Source organism: Thalassophryne amazonica, chromosome 4 (genome assembly GCF_902500255.1).
Source record: "Thalassophryne amazonica chromosome 4, fThaAma1.1, whole genome shotgun sequence".
NCBI lineage: Eukaryota > Metazoa > Chordata > Actinopteri > Batrachoidiformes > Batrachoididae > Thalassophryne > Thalassophryne amazonica.
This window is the reverse complement of record NC_047106.1, coordinates 21,478,559-21,498,253: the sequence shown is the minus strand read 5'-3', so window position 1 is coordinate 21,498,253 and position 19,695 is coordinate 21,478,559. Positions and strand designations below refer to the sequence as shown.

The 19,695-nt window shown below is 40.3% G+C and overlaps 1 protein-coding gene across 1 annotated transcript in view; it reads right to left on the bottom strand.

Moving 5' to 3' along the window:
* Positions 1–8,932, bottom strand: part of sipa1l3 (signal-induced proliferation-associated 1 like 3) — a 209,983-nt gene extending 201,051 nt beyond the window's left edge. Inside the window, exon 1 of the mRNA XM_034169215.1 lies at positions 8,772–8,932. The gene's annotated coding sequence lies outside the window, so the exon portion shown is untranslated. The remainder of the gene's footprint in view (positions 1–8,771) is intronic.
* Positions 8,933–19,695: the final 10,763 nt, after the last annotated feature.

The following is a 19,695-nucleotide window of genomic DNA, read 5'->3' as shown; positions in this document are numbered from 1 at the left end:
TCTATTAAACATTAGGTCTCTCTCTTCTAAGTCCCTGTTGGTAAATGATATAATAATTGATCAACATATTGATTTATTCTGCCTTACAGAAACCTGGTTACAGCAGGATGAATATGTTAGTTTAAATGAGTCAACACCCCCGAGTCACACTAACTGTCAGAATGCTTGTAGCACGGGCCGGGGTGGAGGATTAGCAGCAATCTTCCATTCCAGCTTATTAATTAATCCAAAACCCAGACAGAGCTTTAATTCATTTGAAAGCTTGACCCTTAGTCTTGTCCATCCAAATTGGAAGTCCCAAAAACCAGTTTTATTTGTTATTATCTATCGTCCACCTGGTCGTTACTGTGAGTTTCTCTGTGAATTTTCAGACCTTTTGTCTGACTTAGTGCTTAGCTCAGATAAGATAATTATAGTGGGCGATTTTAACATCCACACAGATGCTGAGAATGACAGCCTCAACACTGCATTTAATCTATTATTAGACTCTATTGGCTTTGCTCAAAAAGTAAATGAGTCCACCCACCACTTTAATCATATCTTAGATCTTGTTCTGACTTATGGTATGGAAATAGAAGACTTAACAGTATTCCCTGAAAACTCCCTTCTGTCTGATCATTTCTTAATAACATTTACATTTACTCTGATGGACTACCCAGCAGTGGGGAATAAGTTTCATTACACTAGAAGTCTTTCAGAAAGCGCTGTAACTAGGTTTAAGGATATGATTCCTTCTTTATGTTCTCTAATGCCATATACCAACACAGTGCAGAGTAGCTACCTAAACTCTGTAAGGGAGATAGAGTATCTCGTCAATAGTTTTACATCCTCATTGAAGACAACTTTGGATGCTGTAGCTCCTCTGAAAAAGAGAGCTTTAAATCAGAAGTGCCTGACTCCGTGGTATAACTCACAAACTCGTAGCTTAAAGCAGATAACCCGTAAGTTGGAGAGGAAATGGCACACCTGTGCACTAATCATGGTGTCTAATCAGCATCTTGATATGGCACACCTGTGAGGTGGGATGGATTATCTCAGCAAAGGAGAAGTGCTCACTATCACAGATTTAGACTGGTTTGTGAACAATATTTGAGGGAAATGGTGATATTGTGTATGTGGAAAAAGTTTTAGATCTTTGAGTTCATCTCATACAAAATAGGAGCAAAACCAAAAGTGTTGCGTTTATATTTTTGTTGAGTATATTAGACGGCATTGCTTAAATTTTCATTGTTACGCAGATGATACCCAGCTTTATCTATCCATGAAGCCAGAGGACACACACCAATTAGCTAAACTGCAGGATTGTCTTACAGACATAAAGACATGGATGACCTCTAATTTCCTGCTTTTAAACTCAGATAAAAATGAAGTTATTGTACTTGGCCCCACAAATCTTAGAAACATGGTGTCTAACCAGATCCTTACTCTGGATGGCATTACCCTGACCTCTAGTAATACTGTGAGAAATCTTGGAGTCATTTTTGATCAGGATATGTCATTCAATGTGCATATTAAACAAATATATAGGACTGCTTTTTTGCATTTACGCAAATCTCTAAAATTAGAAAGGTCTTGTCTCAGAGTGATGCTGAAAAACTAATTCATGCATTTATTTCCTCCAGGCTGGACTATTGTAATTCATTATTATCAGGTTGTCCTAAAAGTTCCCTGAAAAGCCTTCAGTTAATTCAAAATGCTGCAGCTAGAGTACTAACGGGGACTAGAAGGAGAGAGCATATCTCACCCATATTGGCTTCTCTTCATTGGCTTCCTGTTAATTCTAGAATAGAATTTAAAATTCTTCTTCTTACTTATAAGGTTTTGAATAATCAGGTCCCATCTTATCTTAGGGACCTCATAGTACCATATCACCCCAATAGAGCGCTTCGCTCTCAGACTGCAGGCTTACTTGTAGTCCCTAGGGTTTGTAAGAGTAGAATGGGAGGCAGAGCCTTCAGCTTTCAGGCTCCTCTCCTGTGGAACCAGCTCCCAATTCAGATCAGGGAGACAGACACCCTCTCTACTTTTAAGATTAGGCTTAAAACTTTCCTTTTTGCTAAAGCTTATAGTTAGGGCTGGATCAGGTGACCCTGAACCATCCCTTAGTTATGCTGCTATGCTGCTATAGACGTAGACTGCTGGGGGGTTCCCATGATGCACTGAGTGTTTCTTTCTCCTTTTGCTCTGTATGCACCACTCTGCATTTAATCATTAGTGATTGATCTCTGCTCCCCTCCACAGCATGTCTTTTTCCTGGTTCTCTCCCTCAGCCCCAACCAGTCCCAGCAGAAGACTGCCCCTCCCTGAGCCTGGTTCTGCTGGAGGTTTGTTCCTGTTAAAAGGGAGTTTTTCCTTCCCACTGTCGCCAAGTGCTTGCTCACAGGGGGTCGTTTTGACCATTGGGGTTTTTACGTAATTATTGTATGGCCTTGCCTTACAATATAAAGCGCCTTGGGGCAACTGTTTGTTGTGATTTGGCGCTATATAAATAAAATTGATTGATTGATTGACTTTGGCTGAGCTCCTGACACCAGGAAAGACAGAAAGAAAAACAGAAAGGGACATACTAAATATGACAATCTCCGTGTTGATGCAGCGACATTGTGCCATTGCTTAGGGAGAGCACTGGACTGTTAATGTTAAAAAGTATTTTTTATCCAATTACTCGATTAATCGCCAGAATAATCGATAGAATACTCAATTACTGAAATAATCGATAGCTGCAGCCCTACTCCCCATGTCATTTGATAGTTAAATTACCTTGGGGACTTGATGGCACTGAATGTTACCCCACTTGAAAGATGGGAATTTAATGAAATATCAGTTTTTGCGTATTTTTGCCTTGAACTTTCATGACCCCTGGCAAGATTACTGTTTGGTTTTTGGTTGAGAAATTTTTGGGAAAGTCCATTGCTTGGTAGGTTCCATCTCTGAGCCAAGTTTAATTGAAATCTGAGTCAGCTTGAATCACACCCTAATGTAAACCTGCCTGAACTTTAAAAATATTGTCTCTTAAGCAAAAAGGCTACTGATGTCGGTGGATCGAATAATTTCTTAACGATTCTTGTAAAGAACCGGTTCCCGATACCCAACCCTACTCATGATGAGCACAGACAGACAGACACAAAGTCTTCGCAATATCCCATGGCCATATTTTGGCCTTGGGTAAAAATAGCAACAAAATAATAATGGCAACCTACTTATTTAATCATCTGTAAATTTGCCGTACAACTTTTGTGGTGCTGCAGGCAAGACTTTGTCAAGATGAAATGTACAGCATGTTTACAAGACCTCTTAAAAAATAAAATATCACACATCTTTGGTCTGATTGCAAAAGTGAAGATCATGTTTCACATTTCTCATGTGACAAATGTACAACAGAGCAGAATTTGTCTCATGAGTTGCAGTCTTTACAGCACTAACACCACAAAGAACATGAATCACTGACAGCTGAAAGACATCTTCTGGGCCTGAAACTTGTACTCCTTTTGAAGTATAAGGTGCCTTAAGCGTGTACGAGGCATGCAGCAGCAAATCTGGTGAGTACTTAGAACATGAAGACACCCAAAAGGTCAACAGAAATGTCCCTGATCAAAGTGTAACTTCTACTTTAGGTTATTATTATATTTTAACAATTCAAAAATACAGCACAGATGTCCTTTGAAATTTGAATGTGTGTGTGTGTGTGTGTCTCAATGCAAACAATGACTATATTCACCATCACCTACATTGCGTGCCGTGCTTTCTGCAGTTTTAAGAGTAACAGAAAATCAGCAGTGCCGCCAAGGTTCCCCATTATCACGATGTGCGTTCCTGTTTTAATTATTCTGACACAAGTACAAAGTGTATTAGTGCTGCACAGCAAGTGTGCATGCGCATTGTGATGAGGTGTACATCAATCTTTTACCTTTTATTTTCCTGGAGTGGTAATAAGCCAAACACCTGAGTCAGTCATATACATGAAATCATATTTACACAGGTCAGGACACCAGTCTGATGCAGGTTACTTTCCCCGCCAAGGATCATATCTATTTACAGATGGGCGGACTGAGATTATACAGATTACCATAATTTCCGGACTATTAGTCGCTATTTTTTTTTAACACTGCGGCTTTTACAATGATGTGGCTAATTTATGGATTTTTACAGGCTTTTTCCATAAGTCCAAATACGTCAATTGATGCTGACAACTGATTTCTTGAAAGCTGCGCTCCTCGTGCAGTGTAAGTTCACACACAGTGTAAATATAAGGTCTTACTTGTTCGTTTTAGTGAAGAAAAGTCCCTCTCCACCCCCACCCTTCCAAACCGGTTCTCTATCTTGGCGCAACAGGTCGAAAAAGTCACAGCGCCTCATTAACGTCTCATTTACCACAGACTCCATCCGATCCTGGCTGCACGTGACGAAATCTCAAGAAAAAGTTAAAATTACTCAGTTCTCTGTGTGGAGCAGAGACGCCGTGTGCGTCAATATTTATGTGTAACACTTCAGGGGAAAAAGCATTTACGGTACATATTTAATTAAAAGTTAAAAAATCTTTCTAACATCTTTCTGTGTAAATATCTCATGTTACAACGTGGAGACCCGCGGCTTATAGGCAAGTGCAGCCTATTTGTATACAATTTCTTCTTTCTTTTTAAAATTGGTGGGTGCAGCTAATATTCAGGTGCGCTCTATAGTCCGGAAATTACAATAAGTGTCTTCTTCAAGGACACAGACCATTAGCATGACTGGGAAACAAACCAACATCTACATATTGGTAGCCCAACTCCTTATCCCACGGAGTTACTTGTTCTACAAAAAGATTAGGGCTGAAATGATTAATCGAGTAATTCCATTACAGGTGTAGGTGGCGCTGTAATGCTTCCACAAAAAACAGAGAAGAAGACCGCAAAGCATGCCCATAACTAATGTAAGCGCTAATCAATGTATCAGGCGATGCTACAAGTTTACAAAGCCACATGCTGAGTAAAATTAAGCCTTTTAAGAGAAAGGGTCCGCCCTCATCGTCTGAAAGGGTCTTATTATGCATTTAAAGTGAAGCAGTGTGTTGTATTTTTTTTTTTTAAAAACACGGTTTGGTCCACTGGCTGCTCTCCACCTCTGCAGATGAAGCGAAAGGACACGCACTTTAAATTAATCATGTTTAACTATTAAAAATAAATGGCTATAATCAGATGTGATAAGAGGTTTTTTTTTTTTTAATCATCAGGCTGTATAGTTAATTTATCAGTCCAGCTGTTGTGGAAACGCTGAACTCCAGCTGTTTTTCAAAGGCTTTGTTATTCGCCAAGTATTCACAGAAAACAAGGAATTTGACTTCGGTTTGAGCTGTACTCTCTCTGTACTGCATGTATACATATACACTAAACACTGCATAAATCATAGTAATAAAAAGTGCAAATGAAATGTGCAATGAGAGAGAGAGAGAGAGAATGTCCTGTCCGCAGACTGAAGATTTCACAGACTGCCTGGGCTTATGCTTTGGTAAAGCTCCAGAACTGTTAATAATACAAAAATAAATAATAATAATTACCTGGGAAAACAGAGAGAGAGGGAACACCCTAAACTTAAAAATCTACATGATGGTATAGCGACATTGTGCCATATATATATATCTATATATATATACACACGAGGTCTGTGAGAAAAGTAACAGACCTTATTATTTTTTTCAAAAACTATATGGATTTGAATCACGTGCGATTACATCAGACATGCTTGAACCCTCGTGGGCATGCGAGAGTTTTTTCACGCCTGTCGGTTACATCATTCGCCTGTGGGCAGTCTTTGAGTGAGGAGTCGCCCACCCTCTCGTCGATTTTTTCATTGTTTAGGAATGGCTCAGACTGCTGCTTTGTTTGATAAAAATTTTTACAAAACCTGTAAGACACAACTGAGTGGACACCATTCGATAAATTCAGCTGGTTTTCGATGAAAATTTTAACGGCTGATGAGAGATTTTGGAGTTTTACTGTCGCCGTAAGGACGACCCACGGCGCCTGACGGCGATCTGCGCTCCGAGGCGGCGTCGTCTAGCTGTTTCAAGCTGAAAACTTCCTAATTTCAGGCTCTGTGGACCCAAGACGTCGTGAGATAACAGAGAACTTTCAGAAGAATTCGGGGTCAGGAGTTTATCCAGACATTCCACTGTTAAAGGAGATTTTGTAATGAAAGAACGTGCGGGCAGATTCGCATGTCGGGCCGGACCCGACCGCGGGGGGTCGCGACAGGAAAAACACCTCCGTTGGAAACCTTAACGGACAAGTTGGAACATGCCCAAGCTGTTAAACAACAATTTCTTAGATACTCACTTGTTGAAAGCCATCAAAAGCCGCCTGAATTTTACAAATGGTTTTCAACACGGAGGTGGTTTTCATGTCGAGGCGCAGACGGATTTGCCACGTCATCACGGATCTGACTCAGCAAATTCGTCCGCACGTTCTTTCATTACAAAATCTCCTTTAACAGTGGAATGTCCAGGTAAACTCCTGATGCCGGCTTCTTCTGAAACTTCTCTGTTCTCTGACGACGTCCTGGGTGAACAGAGCTTTAAAGAAGGATGTTTTCAGCTCGAAACAGCCAGACGGACGCCACCTCCGACCGCGCCGATCCGCTTTGTGGGCTGTGCTTAAAGCGAAAGAAACTCCACAATCTCTCATCAGCCGTTAAACTTTACACCGAAAACCAGCAGAATTTCTCGAATAGTGTCCACACGGATATCTCTCACCGGTCTTGAAAAAATTTGATAAAGCAACGCACACCGTCTCCCTGCAGCGTCTCAGACAAAGAGATTCCGATGGGAGGGGGAGTCCACACCTCACTCAAAGCCTGCCCACAGGCGAATGATGTCACCGACAGGCATGACAAAACTCACGCATGCGCACGAGGGTTCAAGCTTGTCTGACGTAAAAACATATGAATCAAATCCATTTATTTTTTGAAAAAAAATAAAAAGGACCACTTTTTATATCACAGACCTCGTATATATACACATGTACATATTATATATATATATACACACACACACTCAGCATACTGATACCACTGCACAGTGTTACCTCCAGTACCTCGTCATTACAACTAATCAATCTGGCAGAGTTCAGTCTCTCACATAAAACTCACCTTCTTGCCAAGTAGTATTCTAAATTTCACGTGATAAAGATTGCAATGTTATATGTTTATCCCTGTTTCTAGTATTTATAAACTGTACCTACCAGTCTTGATTTCTTAAATGTTTAGTGTATGTTCAAGACCAAACAACTCTTATTAATAGTTCTTATTTTCTTAAGAGGTCAGGCTGTCTACTGCAACATCATCTCCAATGGATGCATGTATAAAACATTACGATATGCAATTGTTAGATTTTTGCTGATTGGCAACCTAATTACATCAACCAATAAAAATGAACAACTGATACAGCGGCAGAAAATGCAACATGGGTAACATATCATAACCACTGTACCGGTATTCTGCGTTTTTTGTGGGAGTGTTACAGCGCCACATACAGGCCTGGCGTATGTACTATAGCTTTAAACTAAGCCTCGAGGCAAAGAATTTGCCTCGAACTTTTTTTGTATTGAATTATTGGAATTACTCGATGAATCGTTTCAGCCCTATCTGCAATCTTGCAACTTACTTTAACTTGAAATGATTGAGGGTTAGGGATTCATTTCTTTTCCTAAAATGTATAAAATGTTTGGAAATTTCAACAATGCATCCAACTTCATAGCAAGCTTTCACTCACTTCTGGAAATCTTGCACTGTAGTCCAATTAGGATATGTTCCGAGTGCAATACTGGAACATTTCACAGGTTCCCCATCCTTCCCCTGTTAATGTGCCACAGTGAGCAAGCACATAACATTTTAGGCCTAAACATCATCATGCTCTGATGCTCACTTCAGCCATCACTTCCAAATGGGAGGTAACCAGCGTGAATATGTGCAGCGCTGTGCTCTGCTGCTCTTGCAGGACAGATCCATCACCCAGACACACGACGTGTCACTTCCTCATGGAAGGGAAATACAGCAGCAGCAACACTGGGGACCTCTGAAAGGGAAGCATCATCGTCACCTCCTCCTCATTCACCCCACAAACACGTCTGCCACACACATGCAGATCTTCCGCACGGTGCCTTCTGACACCTAAAACACGCACGCGTGCGTGTCCAAACAAGTTGTCGTCGAGACATTTAAAACATGTTGCACAATCCATCTCAGTCAGACAGGGTCGTGCACCGCTGCAACGGCAACGTCCCTTTAAATTAAGCTACAACGCTGCAGCTCATTGACAAATCTCTCGCTGAGGCAACTTAAGATTGCAGCTGCACAAACTACTCGAAATTCAAAGCTCGTCCAGGCTGAGTAGCTGGCTAGCATTGCTGCCAAACAAAGCCCCCATTGTCTGGAACTTGTAGTTTTTTACGGTTTTCTCTTGGCCCTCACAACTGTGATTAACACAGGTACGAAAAACTACAGATCCGAAGTCTGCAGAGCGCTACGCGCATGCGCGCTGGCGCCTCGGCAATCAGGAAGGCTACAGAATGTTTTATTTCTCTTTTTTCCTTTGCGGTTATCCGCATATTTCCGCGCTGTTCGTCGGCAGGAGTGTGAGGCGGAGGACGCTTTCAGGTGGAAATGAGCCGCAGCTGCCCTGAAGTTGCTCGGCTCGGCTGCTTCCTCTTTGCTAGCCACTTTTCCAGCGCTTTTAAAACACTCCGCAAATGTTCAAGCAAAACTGTCCAGAGGGAAACAAAGAGCGGCCGCCTTACCTCTGTAACGCTGCTCCGGCGTCTCCTCCCCACTGCTATTCCGTTAAGATAATTGGCCGCACATCGTGGGAATCGCTCGATATAAACGGACGGTCGAGTAGCTGCTCACCGACTGAGACGCTGCCAAGAATTCAACCGAAACCTCGGCTAGCGGCGCCCGCACCTCCACTGCGCATGCGCAGCTCCGGCTGGCGCAGCCAGCGCAGGGTAGTGGTAGTAGAGGTAGTACTACTACAGTACAACTGCAAGTGTGGACAGCCAGTAAGTACTCACACAGGCGAAGGCAGGTGGGGGGGGCTGAGAGATGCATCGATGCATCAACACCACAACCCCCCCTCTCTTTTTTTTATGTTGCCAAGTAAAGGACACAATCCTGCAAATGTGGGCTCAAGATCTTGGAGTGGAGATAGATGAAGCTGCAGGGACTGGTACATGGGAATGTGTTGGCAATATATATACATATATATATATATATATATATATATATATATATATATATATATATGAGGTCTGTCAATAAAGTATAGGTCCTTTTTATTTTTTTCAAAAACTATATGGATTTCATTCATGTTTTTACGTCAGACATGCTTGAACCCTCGTGCGCATGCGTGAGTTTTTCCACGCCTGTCGGTGACGTCATTCACCTGTGAGCACTCCTTGTGGGAGGAGTCGTCCAGCCCCTCGTCGGAATTCCTTTGTCTGAGAAGTTGCTGAGAGACTGGCGCTTTGTTTGATCAAAATTTTTTCTAAACCTGTGAGACACATCGAAGTGGACACGGTTCGAAAAATTAAGCTGGTTTTCGGTGAAAATTTTAACGGCTGATGAGAGATTTTGAGGTGATACTGTCGCTTTAAGGACTTCCCACGGTGCGAGACGTCACGCAGCGCTCTCAGGCGCCGTCGTCAGACTGTTTCAAGCTGAAAACCTCCACATTTCAGGCTCTATTGATCCAGGACGTCGTGAGAGAACAGAGAACTTTCAGAAGAAGTCGGTTTCAGCATTTTATCCAGATATTACACTGTTAAAGGAGATTTTTTTAATGCAAGACGTGCGGACGGATTGCAGCGTCGGCTCGCAGCCGCTGCGACGCTCCGCCACAGGAAAAACACCTCAGTTGGAAGCCTTAAGGACAAGTTGGAACATGTCCAGCTGTTAAACAATTTCTCATATACTCACTCCACTGAAAGCCATCAAAAGCCGCCTGGATTTTACAAATGGTTATCAACACGGAGGTGTTTTTCCTGTGCCGCCGCACTGCGCCGGCTGCGTCCCGACGCGCGGACCCGTCCGCACATCTTTCATTAGAAAAATCTCCTTTAACAGTGGAATATCTGGATAAAATGCTGAAACCAACTTCTTCTGAAACTTCTCTGTTCTCTCACGATGTCCTGGATCAATAGAGCCTGAAATGTGGAGGTTTTCAGCTTGAACAGGCTGACGACGGCGCCTGAGAGTGCTGCACGACGTCCCGCTCCGTGGGAAGTCCTTAAAGCGACAGTATCACCTCAAAATCTCTCATCAGCTGTTAAAATTTTCACCGAAAACCAGCTTAATTTTTTGAACCGTGTCCACGTCGATGTGCCTCACAAGTTTAGAAAAAATTTTGATCAAAAAAAGCGCCAGTCTCTCAGCAACTTCTCAGACAAAGGAATTCCGACGAGGGGCTGGACGACTCCTCCCACAAGGATGACGAATGACGTCACCGACAGGTGTGGAAAAACTCACGCATGTGCACGAGGGTTCAAGCATGTCTGATGTAAAAACATATGAATGAAATCCATATAGGTTTTGAAAAAAATAAAAAGGACCTATACTTTATTGACAGCTCTCGTATATATACAGAGATCATTCTGTGGAATGATCTCCCTGCATCAATTAAACAGTCAGATTCTGTAGAGACTTTCAACTCCAGACTTAAGACACATTTTCCTTTTCGGATGGCTAGCGTACTGGCATAGTATGTTACTACGCTTTTTACTCTCTTAAATTCATTTTATTGGGAAACGGAGCGTGCTGCGGCCTCAACTTTATCTAAATTCTGGGTCTTTTAGTGAAGCTTAGGGCTAGTGGCCGGCGATCACCTTAGTATTTCCTATTTTTCTTGTTGCTTAATGCTGACAAATTATACTGTATTTCTTGTCTTTCTGATGCCTGATTGTTTTTTTCTCTCTCTCTCTGTTTAAGATGCAGCTCCATCCAGAGATGGGTGTGGTATTTGTGCTGGAGACCCTCCTGTCCTGTGCACCAACAGCATTTACTGTATATTCGTTTTGTGAATTGTTCTGTAACTTATGTCTGTAGCATGGCCCAAGCAGAGGGTCACCCCTTTGAGTCTGGTCTGCTTGAGGTTTCTTCCTCAGAGGGAGTTTTTCCTTACCACTGTTGCTCTGGGGGTTAGTAAGGTTAGACCTTACTTGTGTGATGTTCCTAGGCAACTCTGTTGTGATTTGGCACTATATAAATGAAAAAAATGTGAAAATTGTAATAGAGCAAAGGAACTGCAATTCAGGATATTACACAGTCTTCAGATATCACCTCAAATTTAACACAAAATGGACCAGAAAAAGTCAGATATGTGTTAAATGTAATAAGGATGTTGGCAGTTTTATATATATATATATATATATATATATTTGTATATGTATAGACACACACACACACTATATGGACCTGTGCCCATATTCAGGATTTCTGGGTAAAAGTAGTCTCCAAGTTAAATCTAGTTTTCAATGAAGACATGGGCCTGGATCCGGTATGTCTTCTTCTAGGAATGCCATATGCACATGACTTACAGAAGAAAATTGCTGTATATGTTAACATATGCTGCATGCAAAATGGATCTCTCCAGAGGAGAGTAATAAACACTGGACTGACAACTGTTAGCTATCTGGGCTCCACATATCCATTTTGGACAGAAACAAGCACAGTTCATGCTCGTCCATGTTTTTCCTGGGTGTAGTCTGTTACCCTAGCAATCATTATGGATAAGACTATGTCAAAGTGGACACACAGATCAGATTTGGTCACTTGCTATATATAATGTAGACAGTCAGTCAGTGAAATCTGATTTGAATCAGATTTGCAATAAATGTGATTTCAATGGACAGTGTAAACAAGTCCTATTTGTGTGCAGCATTCTAACCCTGTGTTCACAGGTTGGCGGTAGAAAAAACATCATAGTGTGATGAAGTGAGGTGCAGTCATTTTTCAGTGCTAACAACACAGATAATAATCTACTTAATGGAAAGCATTTTAGCATTTTGCGCAGTGTTATAACAGGAAGCCCTGCCTCTGATGGATGCTTAAGAAGTTAAGTTTTTGTGAGGTTACAGATTAATTCCTTTATGTAATATCACACAAGTTATTCATGTTTACATGTTTAAAACCAAGTGACTCTTTGCACTTAAATAATCTTTCTCTTGCTGTCTGTTTTTCCTCCTTGCTAAAGATAAAACAACATCCGGTTTGTCCTTGTAGCTGCAGTAAGTGGCAAAATTTAAAAATGTTTAACTTTTTTCCCCCTGTCTGCATATATAGTAATGGTAAATGCCACACTAGCAGAACCATTTATGAACATTAATACCCATATATGCAATTTATTCTTGCAAGACAGAGGGTATATAGTGCATGAGTGAATGTGGTGTGTGTGTGAGACCCCCCATCCGCCCTTCCCGATCAGATCAAAATGTTTAACTTTTGACAGTAAGTGTTGTCAAGGTGTGTGATCACAGCCAGAGGTGGTGGAATTTTTCTGTCAATCTCTCACTGAAAACAAATTAATGTCCGGTTTTCCGACTACAGCCAGTATATTAACACAGCATAAAGGCACTCAGAGTATCCACTTCTTGTTGGCACTGAACAAATTAGCACTGTCCAAATGAAGATTATCCCTACAGAGGTTGGCATGCAGATGTTTACCTCACTAAATATGAAAAAAAAATTAAAACATCATATTATACAGTTAGCTGCTTACATTAGCCTCCTCCTCATCCAGTGATGCTCATCTCCACTGAGTCATTGCAACTCAATGGCCAGTGACAGACGTGTTGCTGTCATAAGAACAATGTGGTGAAAATAATTTGAGGACCTTAAACTTTAATTTGTGCTTATGTAGCAGCTTTTGACTTGTCCCACTCGCTCTCCTGGGGACACAAATTCACGATCTCTGACATTGGAGGCAGAGCCTCTGACCAGCCGGCTAAAACCCAGGCTCTGGCCTGAGTGGCCAGAATATCCTTTGGCTGTCGGGGGAGTGAGGCCTATTGACTACCACATGCACAGCAATTCCTGCTGGCCTCCATCACACTTACCAGACAATGTAGCAGTGTATCCTTGTTGTCCAAACTGCTTTTCTACTTGTTCTTGGCAAGTGTTAAAATCAAATCCTGTTGGGTCTTTTTTTAATTTCTTTTTCTTTGTTTGCAGTAAAGTCACTTATAGCTGGCAGATTTGTGTAAAATATCACTGCGATTGTGTGTTTTATGGTAAAAGCACCAAATTTTGCAGATATTGTTTGATATGTAATGAAGAAAAAATAGATACCTTGCCAAGCTCAATTTTTTCTTCATTTCTTTCATCAGTGTAACTGTGGCTGGAACTGATTCAGTGTGCACTAAAGCATAGAAAACCCCCCCACTAAATTTACATTTGATAGGTCTACTTGTACGGTGGCCTCTTGCAGTGCATTTTGCTTTTGCAGCATTTTTCTATTTGCTGGTGTTTTCTTAAATTGTAGTGCATTTGGCCTCTTAGGGCCACCGTATGCTTGCCCATATGACTGGTGTAAAATAACACTGTGCTTTCTTTTTATAAACTAGCCTGTATTCATTGTGTCGTGTGTGTGTGTGTGTGTTTCTGAGCACCCTCTATTTTGAATAGAGTAAAACAAAAGTTTTATGTTGTTTATTTTGTTGTATTTTTCCTATTTTTATCGTTTTACAACGGTGTTATCGTTTATCTATATATAAAAAAGCATTATTTAAACAAACATAACTTTCTTGCTGCAGGAAATCAATATTTTTTCTATCAGGTTAATGACTCGAGCTTTCTCACAATTTAGGAAACAGCGCAGCCTTGTGGCCGCTAATTGTAATGATCTTTGGTTTCAAACGAAGGGGAGGTTAAGAAATTTTCCTTGATTAACTGCATATCTGTTGTGGAACAATCACAGACGTTTTGGTTATTAATTAGATGTTAGCATACAGTTCTTAATCAACCCAATGTTTCACAAATATGTTTTCACTTTAGTCACTTTCTCAATATATTTTTATGATGTGCATCTCAAAAAGGACCATAATGAGTAAAGACAAAAGTAAACACAAGAAACAAAGAAAACTAACTGTATATAAGTAAATCTAGAAAAACGGCAAAAATGCAATCTTTTTCTGTTGTTTACGCTACCTTTTGGTTTCATCAGCAATTGTTAAAATGCATGGAAATTGAAGTAAAATATACAAATGTCAGAAATAAAGAGCATAAAAAATAAAACTGTTTATTTTAAAACTTATTTCCCCATTTACTGTACAGTATCTCAAAATATGTGAGTGGTTGGAGGCTTGATAATTTAATTTTTCATAAAAATTTGAGCATCTTTTTGTCCATGAGAGTAATCTTTTGTGCAGTGTCTATTATGAATACTTGTAACACTCGAACAAAGACTCACCAACCAGTACAAAGATACCACCTGAGACTGTACATCAACTCTGTAACAACATCACTTTGAATATGAAGTCAGGGGTTAGAAAATGCAGGAGGAAATGAAAGTTAAATGTGTCCTCTTGACAACAGCAATAAAAAAGTTAAATAAAGGAAAGTCGAATCAGTAGGACAAGTATGATTGAAAATGAACCATCCACCCGAATTAAGTTTCCCTCCAGAGACACTAGGGGTCAGTGTAGTTTAATAATTCATGTTTGCATATTGTTTGCTTGACCCAGTTTAAAGATATTTAGACATTTTGTATGTATATATTTTCCCATTGCTTTTAACAAAGTAAGTTATTTGTGAGACATTTGTCAGATAATGAATACAAGGCGCTTAAAAAGAACAATATACACACTGTAAAGTATATAATGATGTTTAAAAACATGTCACTGGCAAGCCAGTCAAAATAAGCAGGTGAAAGAAAAAAACAAAATTGTTAAAATAAGGTATTTTATAAACACAATTTAAAATGTATCTCTTTTACTTTACTGGTAATCTAAAATGAATATAGAGAAAACCAAGTTTTTCCCCAGTATATGTGTCAATTTACATTTCCAAAAAGTAAATTCTTACTAATTAATTAGTTGGTAAAGCAGGATGATTTTATTCATATAGCACATTTCATAGTAAGTGAATGTGTTTTACATTCAATGCAAACAACAAAAGATCAGTGACTTTGAAGCAACGGAGGAGTGAGGCATACCCTGCTCACACACAAAATAAGTGTTTTTTGGACTATCTTAATGTAATTTCATGATGTTTTGGTTTAGGCATTACTCGGATGAGTCTGTATTACTCATACGTACTCATGGGCTTCATCAGACAGTGATAACTGGGTTGAGGATCAACACCTCCAAATCTGAGACCACGGTCCTCTGATGGAAAAGGGTGCAGTGGGGAATAGTTAATGCCCCAAGTGAAGGAGTTCAAGTATCCTCTGTCTTGTTAACATGTCAATCAATCAATTTTCAATCAATTTTATTTATATAGCGCCAAATCACAACAAACAGTTGCCCCAAGGCGCTTTATATTGTAAGGCAAGGCCATACAATAATTACGTAAAAACCCCAACGGTCAAAACGACCCCCTGTGAGCAAGCACTTGGAAACAGTGGGAAGGAAAAACTCCCTTTTAACAGGAAGAAACCTCCAGCAGAACCAGGCTCAGGGAGGGGCAGTCTTCTGCTGGGACTGGTTGGGGCTGAGGGAGAGAACCAGGAAAAAGAAATGCTGTGGAGGGGAGCAGAGATCAATCACTAATGATTAAATGCAGAGTGGTGCATACAGAGCAAAAAGAGAAAGAAACAATCAGTGCATCATGGGAACCCCCCAGCAGTCTAAGTCTATAGCAGCATAACTAAGGGTTGTTCAGGGTCACCTGATCCAGCCCTAACTATAAGCTTTAGCAAAAAGGAAAGTTTTAAGCCTAATCTTAAAAGTAGAGAGGGTGTCTGTCTCCCTGATCTGAATTGGGAGCTGGTTCCACAGGAGAGGAGCCTGAAAGCTGAAGGCTCTGCCTCCCATTCTACTCTTACAAACCCTAGGAACTACAAGTAAGCCTGCAGTCTGAGAGCGAAGCGCTCTATTGGGGTGATATGGTACTATGAGGTCCCTAAGATAAGATGGGACCTGATTATTCAAAACCTTATAAGTAAGAAGAAGAATTTTAAATTCTATTCTAGAATTAACAGGAAGCCAATGAAGAGAGGCCAATATGGGTGAGATATGCTCTCTCCTTCTAGTCCCCGTTAGTACTCTAGCTGCAGCATTTTGAATTAACTGAAAGCTTTTCAGGGAACTTTTAGGACAACCTGATAATAATGAATTACAGTAGTCCAGCCTAGAGGAAATAAATGCATGAATTAGTTTTTCAGCATCACTCTGAGACAAGACCTTTCTAATTTTAGAGATATTGCATAAATGCAAAAAAGCAGTCCTACATATTTGTTTAATATGCGCTTTGAATGACATATCTTGATCAAAAATGACTCCAAGATTTCTCACAGTATTACTAGAGGTCAGGGTAATGCCATCCAGAGTAAGGATCTGGTTAGACACCATGTTTCTAAGATTTGTGGGGCCAAGTACAATAACTTCATTTTTATCTGAGTTTAAAAGCAGGAAATTAGAGGTCATCCATGTCTTTATGTCTGTAAGACAATCCTGCAGTTTAGCTAATTGGTGTGTGTCCTCTGGCTTCATGGATAGATAAAGCTGGGTATCATCTGCGTAACAATGAAAATTTAAGCAATGCCGTCTAATAATACTGCCTAAGGGAAGCATGTATAAAGTGAATAAAATTGGTCCTAGCACAGAACCTTGTGGAACTCCATAATTAACCTTAGTCTGTGAAGAAGATTCCCCATTTACATGAACAAATTGTAATCTATTAGATAAATATGATTCAAACCACCGCAGCGCAGTGCCTTTAATACCTATGGCATGCTGTAATCTCTGTAATAAAATTTTATGGTCAACAGTATCAAAAGCAGCACTGAGGTCTAACAGAACAAGCACAGAGATGAGTCCACTGTCTGAGGCCATAAGAAGATCATTTGTAACCTTCACTAATGCTGTTTCTGTACTATGATGAATTCTAAAACCTGACTGAAACTCTTAAAATAGACCATTCCTCTGCAGATGATCAGTTAGCTGTTTTACAACAACCCTTTCAAGAATTTTTGAGAGAAAAGGAAGGTTGGAGATTGGCCTATAATTAGCTAAGATAGCTGGGTTCATGTGATGGCTTTTAAGTAATGGTTTAATTACTGCCACCTTAAAAGCCTGTGGTACATAGCCAACTAATAAAGATAGATTGATCATATTTAAGATCGAAGCATTAAATAATGGTAGGGCTTCCTTGAGCAGCCTGGTAGGAATGGGGTCTAATAGACATGTTGATGGTTTGGATGAAGTAACTAATGAAAATAACTCAGACAGAACAATCTGAGAGAAAGAGTCTAACCAAATACCGGCATCACTGAAAGCAGCCAAAGATAAAAGATACGTCTTTGGGATGGTTATGAGTAATTTTTTCTCTAATAGTTAAAATTTTATTAGCAAAGAAAGTCATGAAGTCATTACTAGTTAAAGTTAAAGGAATACTCGGCTCAATAGAGCTCTGACTCTTTGTCAGCCTGGCTACCGTGCTGAAAAGAAACCTGGGGTTGTTCTTATTTTCTTCAATTAGTGATGAGTAGTAAGATGTCCTAGCTTTTTTTTATAGAGCAACAGACTCTTTTTCCAGGCTAAGTGAAGATCTTCTAAATTAGTGAGACGCCATTTCCTCTCCAACGTACGGGTTATCTGCTTTAAGCTGCGAGTTTGTGAGTTATACCACGGAGTCAGGCACTTCTGATTTAAAGCTCTCTTTTTCAGAGGAGCTACAGCATCCAAAGTTATCTTCAATGAGGATGTAAAACTATTGACGAGATACTCTATCTCACTTACAGAGTTTAGGTAGCTACTCTGCACTGTGTTGGTATATGGCATTAGAGAACATAAAGAAGGAATCATATCCTTAAACCTAGTTACAGCGCTTTCTGAAAGACTTCTAGTGTAATGAAACTTATTCCCCACTGCTGGGTAGTCCATCAGAGTAAATGTAAATGTTATTAAGAAATGATCAGACAGAAGGGAGTTTTCAGGGAATACTGTTAAGTCTTCAATTTCCATACCATAAGTCAGAACAAGATCTAAGATATGATTAAAGTGGTGGGTGGACTCATTTACATTTTGAGCAAAGCCAATTGAGTCTAATAATAGATTAAATGCAGTGTTGAGGCTGTCATTCTCAGCATCTGTGTGGATGTTAAAATCGCCCACTATAATTATCTTATCTGAGCTAAGCACTAAGTCAGACAAAAGGTCTGAAAATTCACAGAGAAACTCACAGTAACGACCAGGTGGATGATAGATAATATGGGGGTAAGATGGCGTATGAGATTGATAGACTGACCGGTACTGTATCTGAGGTCCTGGAGATACTGTACTGGACTGTCCTGGTGATGAAAGAGCTGAGCCAGAAGGTGATGTTCTCAGTTTATACTCCTATCCTGACTTATTGTCATGGGCTATGGGTAGAGACCGAAATAACAAGACCATGGAAACAATTGCCAGAAATGAGGTCCCTTTATAATGTATGTGTGCTTACACTGTGAGAAGCTTTAATATTTAAGAAGGAATTGGAGTAGGCCACTGGTCCTTCACTTTGAAAAGAGCCAGCTGAGGTGGTTTAGGAATCTGGTGATTATGGCCTCTGGTTGTCTTCCTAGGGAGTTCTTCCAAGGAGGCTCCGGGGAAGACCTGAGAGGTATTACTGCTTCCAGCTGGCTTAAGAACACCTCAGGATCCACCAGGAAAAGCTGGAGGTTAGGGAAGTGTGGGATGGGCTGCTCAGTGTGCTGCAAACACGGCCCAGACCTGGATAAGTGAATACAGTACATCACATGATGTAATGACAAATGGTTCTCAAATCAATAAAGGATCACCTTGATACCCTATAGATATTGAAGGCATCCTGGAAAATGTGTTTTTTGGACAATTGTGGCATTATTTCATGACATTTGTGTTGCCTTATTATAACATCAGCCATATTATTTAATGACTAGTGATTTACTGATTGATATAAGCTTCACATCTTCTCTCTACTGCTGCTGGTTGGGGAGGTATCCTCAAAAATGTATTCTTTCAGATGATATTTTTGATATCTGATCAATTCACTCCAGGATGACCAAGTTTACCAAGCCAACCTGACTGACATTTTAAATGAACAAGGCCTAGATCTCAAAGATTCATGTTAAGCTACTTTAATATGAAGCCATACGCACCCAAAATAATGCAGGCCTGGTTCACCCCGCAGGTTGGCGTTGAGGTATTTGCTCGTGTCAAGTTTGTTGAAAATCTGTTCACCTGTTTGTTATTTTATACAAAGACACAAACAATTACGCTACCCTGCTCCTGATGGCGCACAAGGTAACACACACAAATAAGAACAGACCTCCAGCAAATTTTAATCATCTGTCAAATACAATCAAAATATTTATTTGAAATGCAGCTGCAACTTTTTAGCTGACAAACAAATGCCGTTACAAGACCTAACCTTTCATAACGTTGTTCTTTGCTGGGTTGGTTCGAGGCTAACATGAAATGGGTCAGTTTGATGTCACTGAAAACTACACTACCCATAGTGCAACAGAGGCGGAAAGCGAGCATCCTTCAC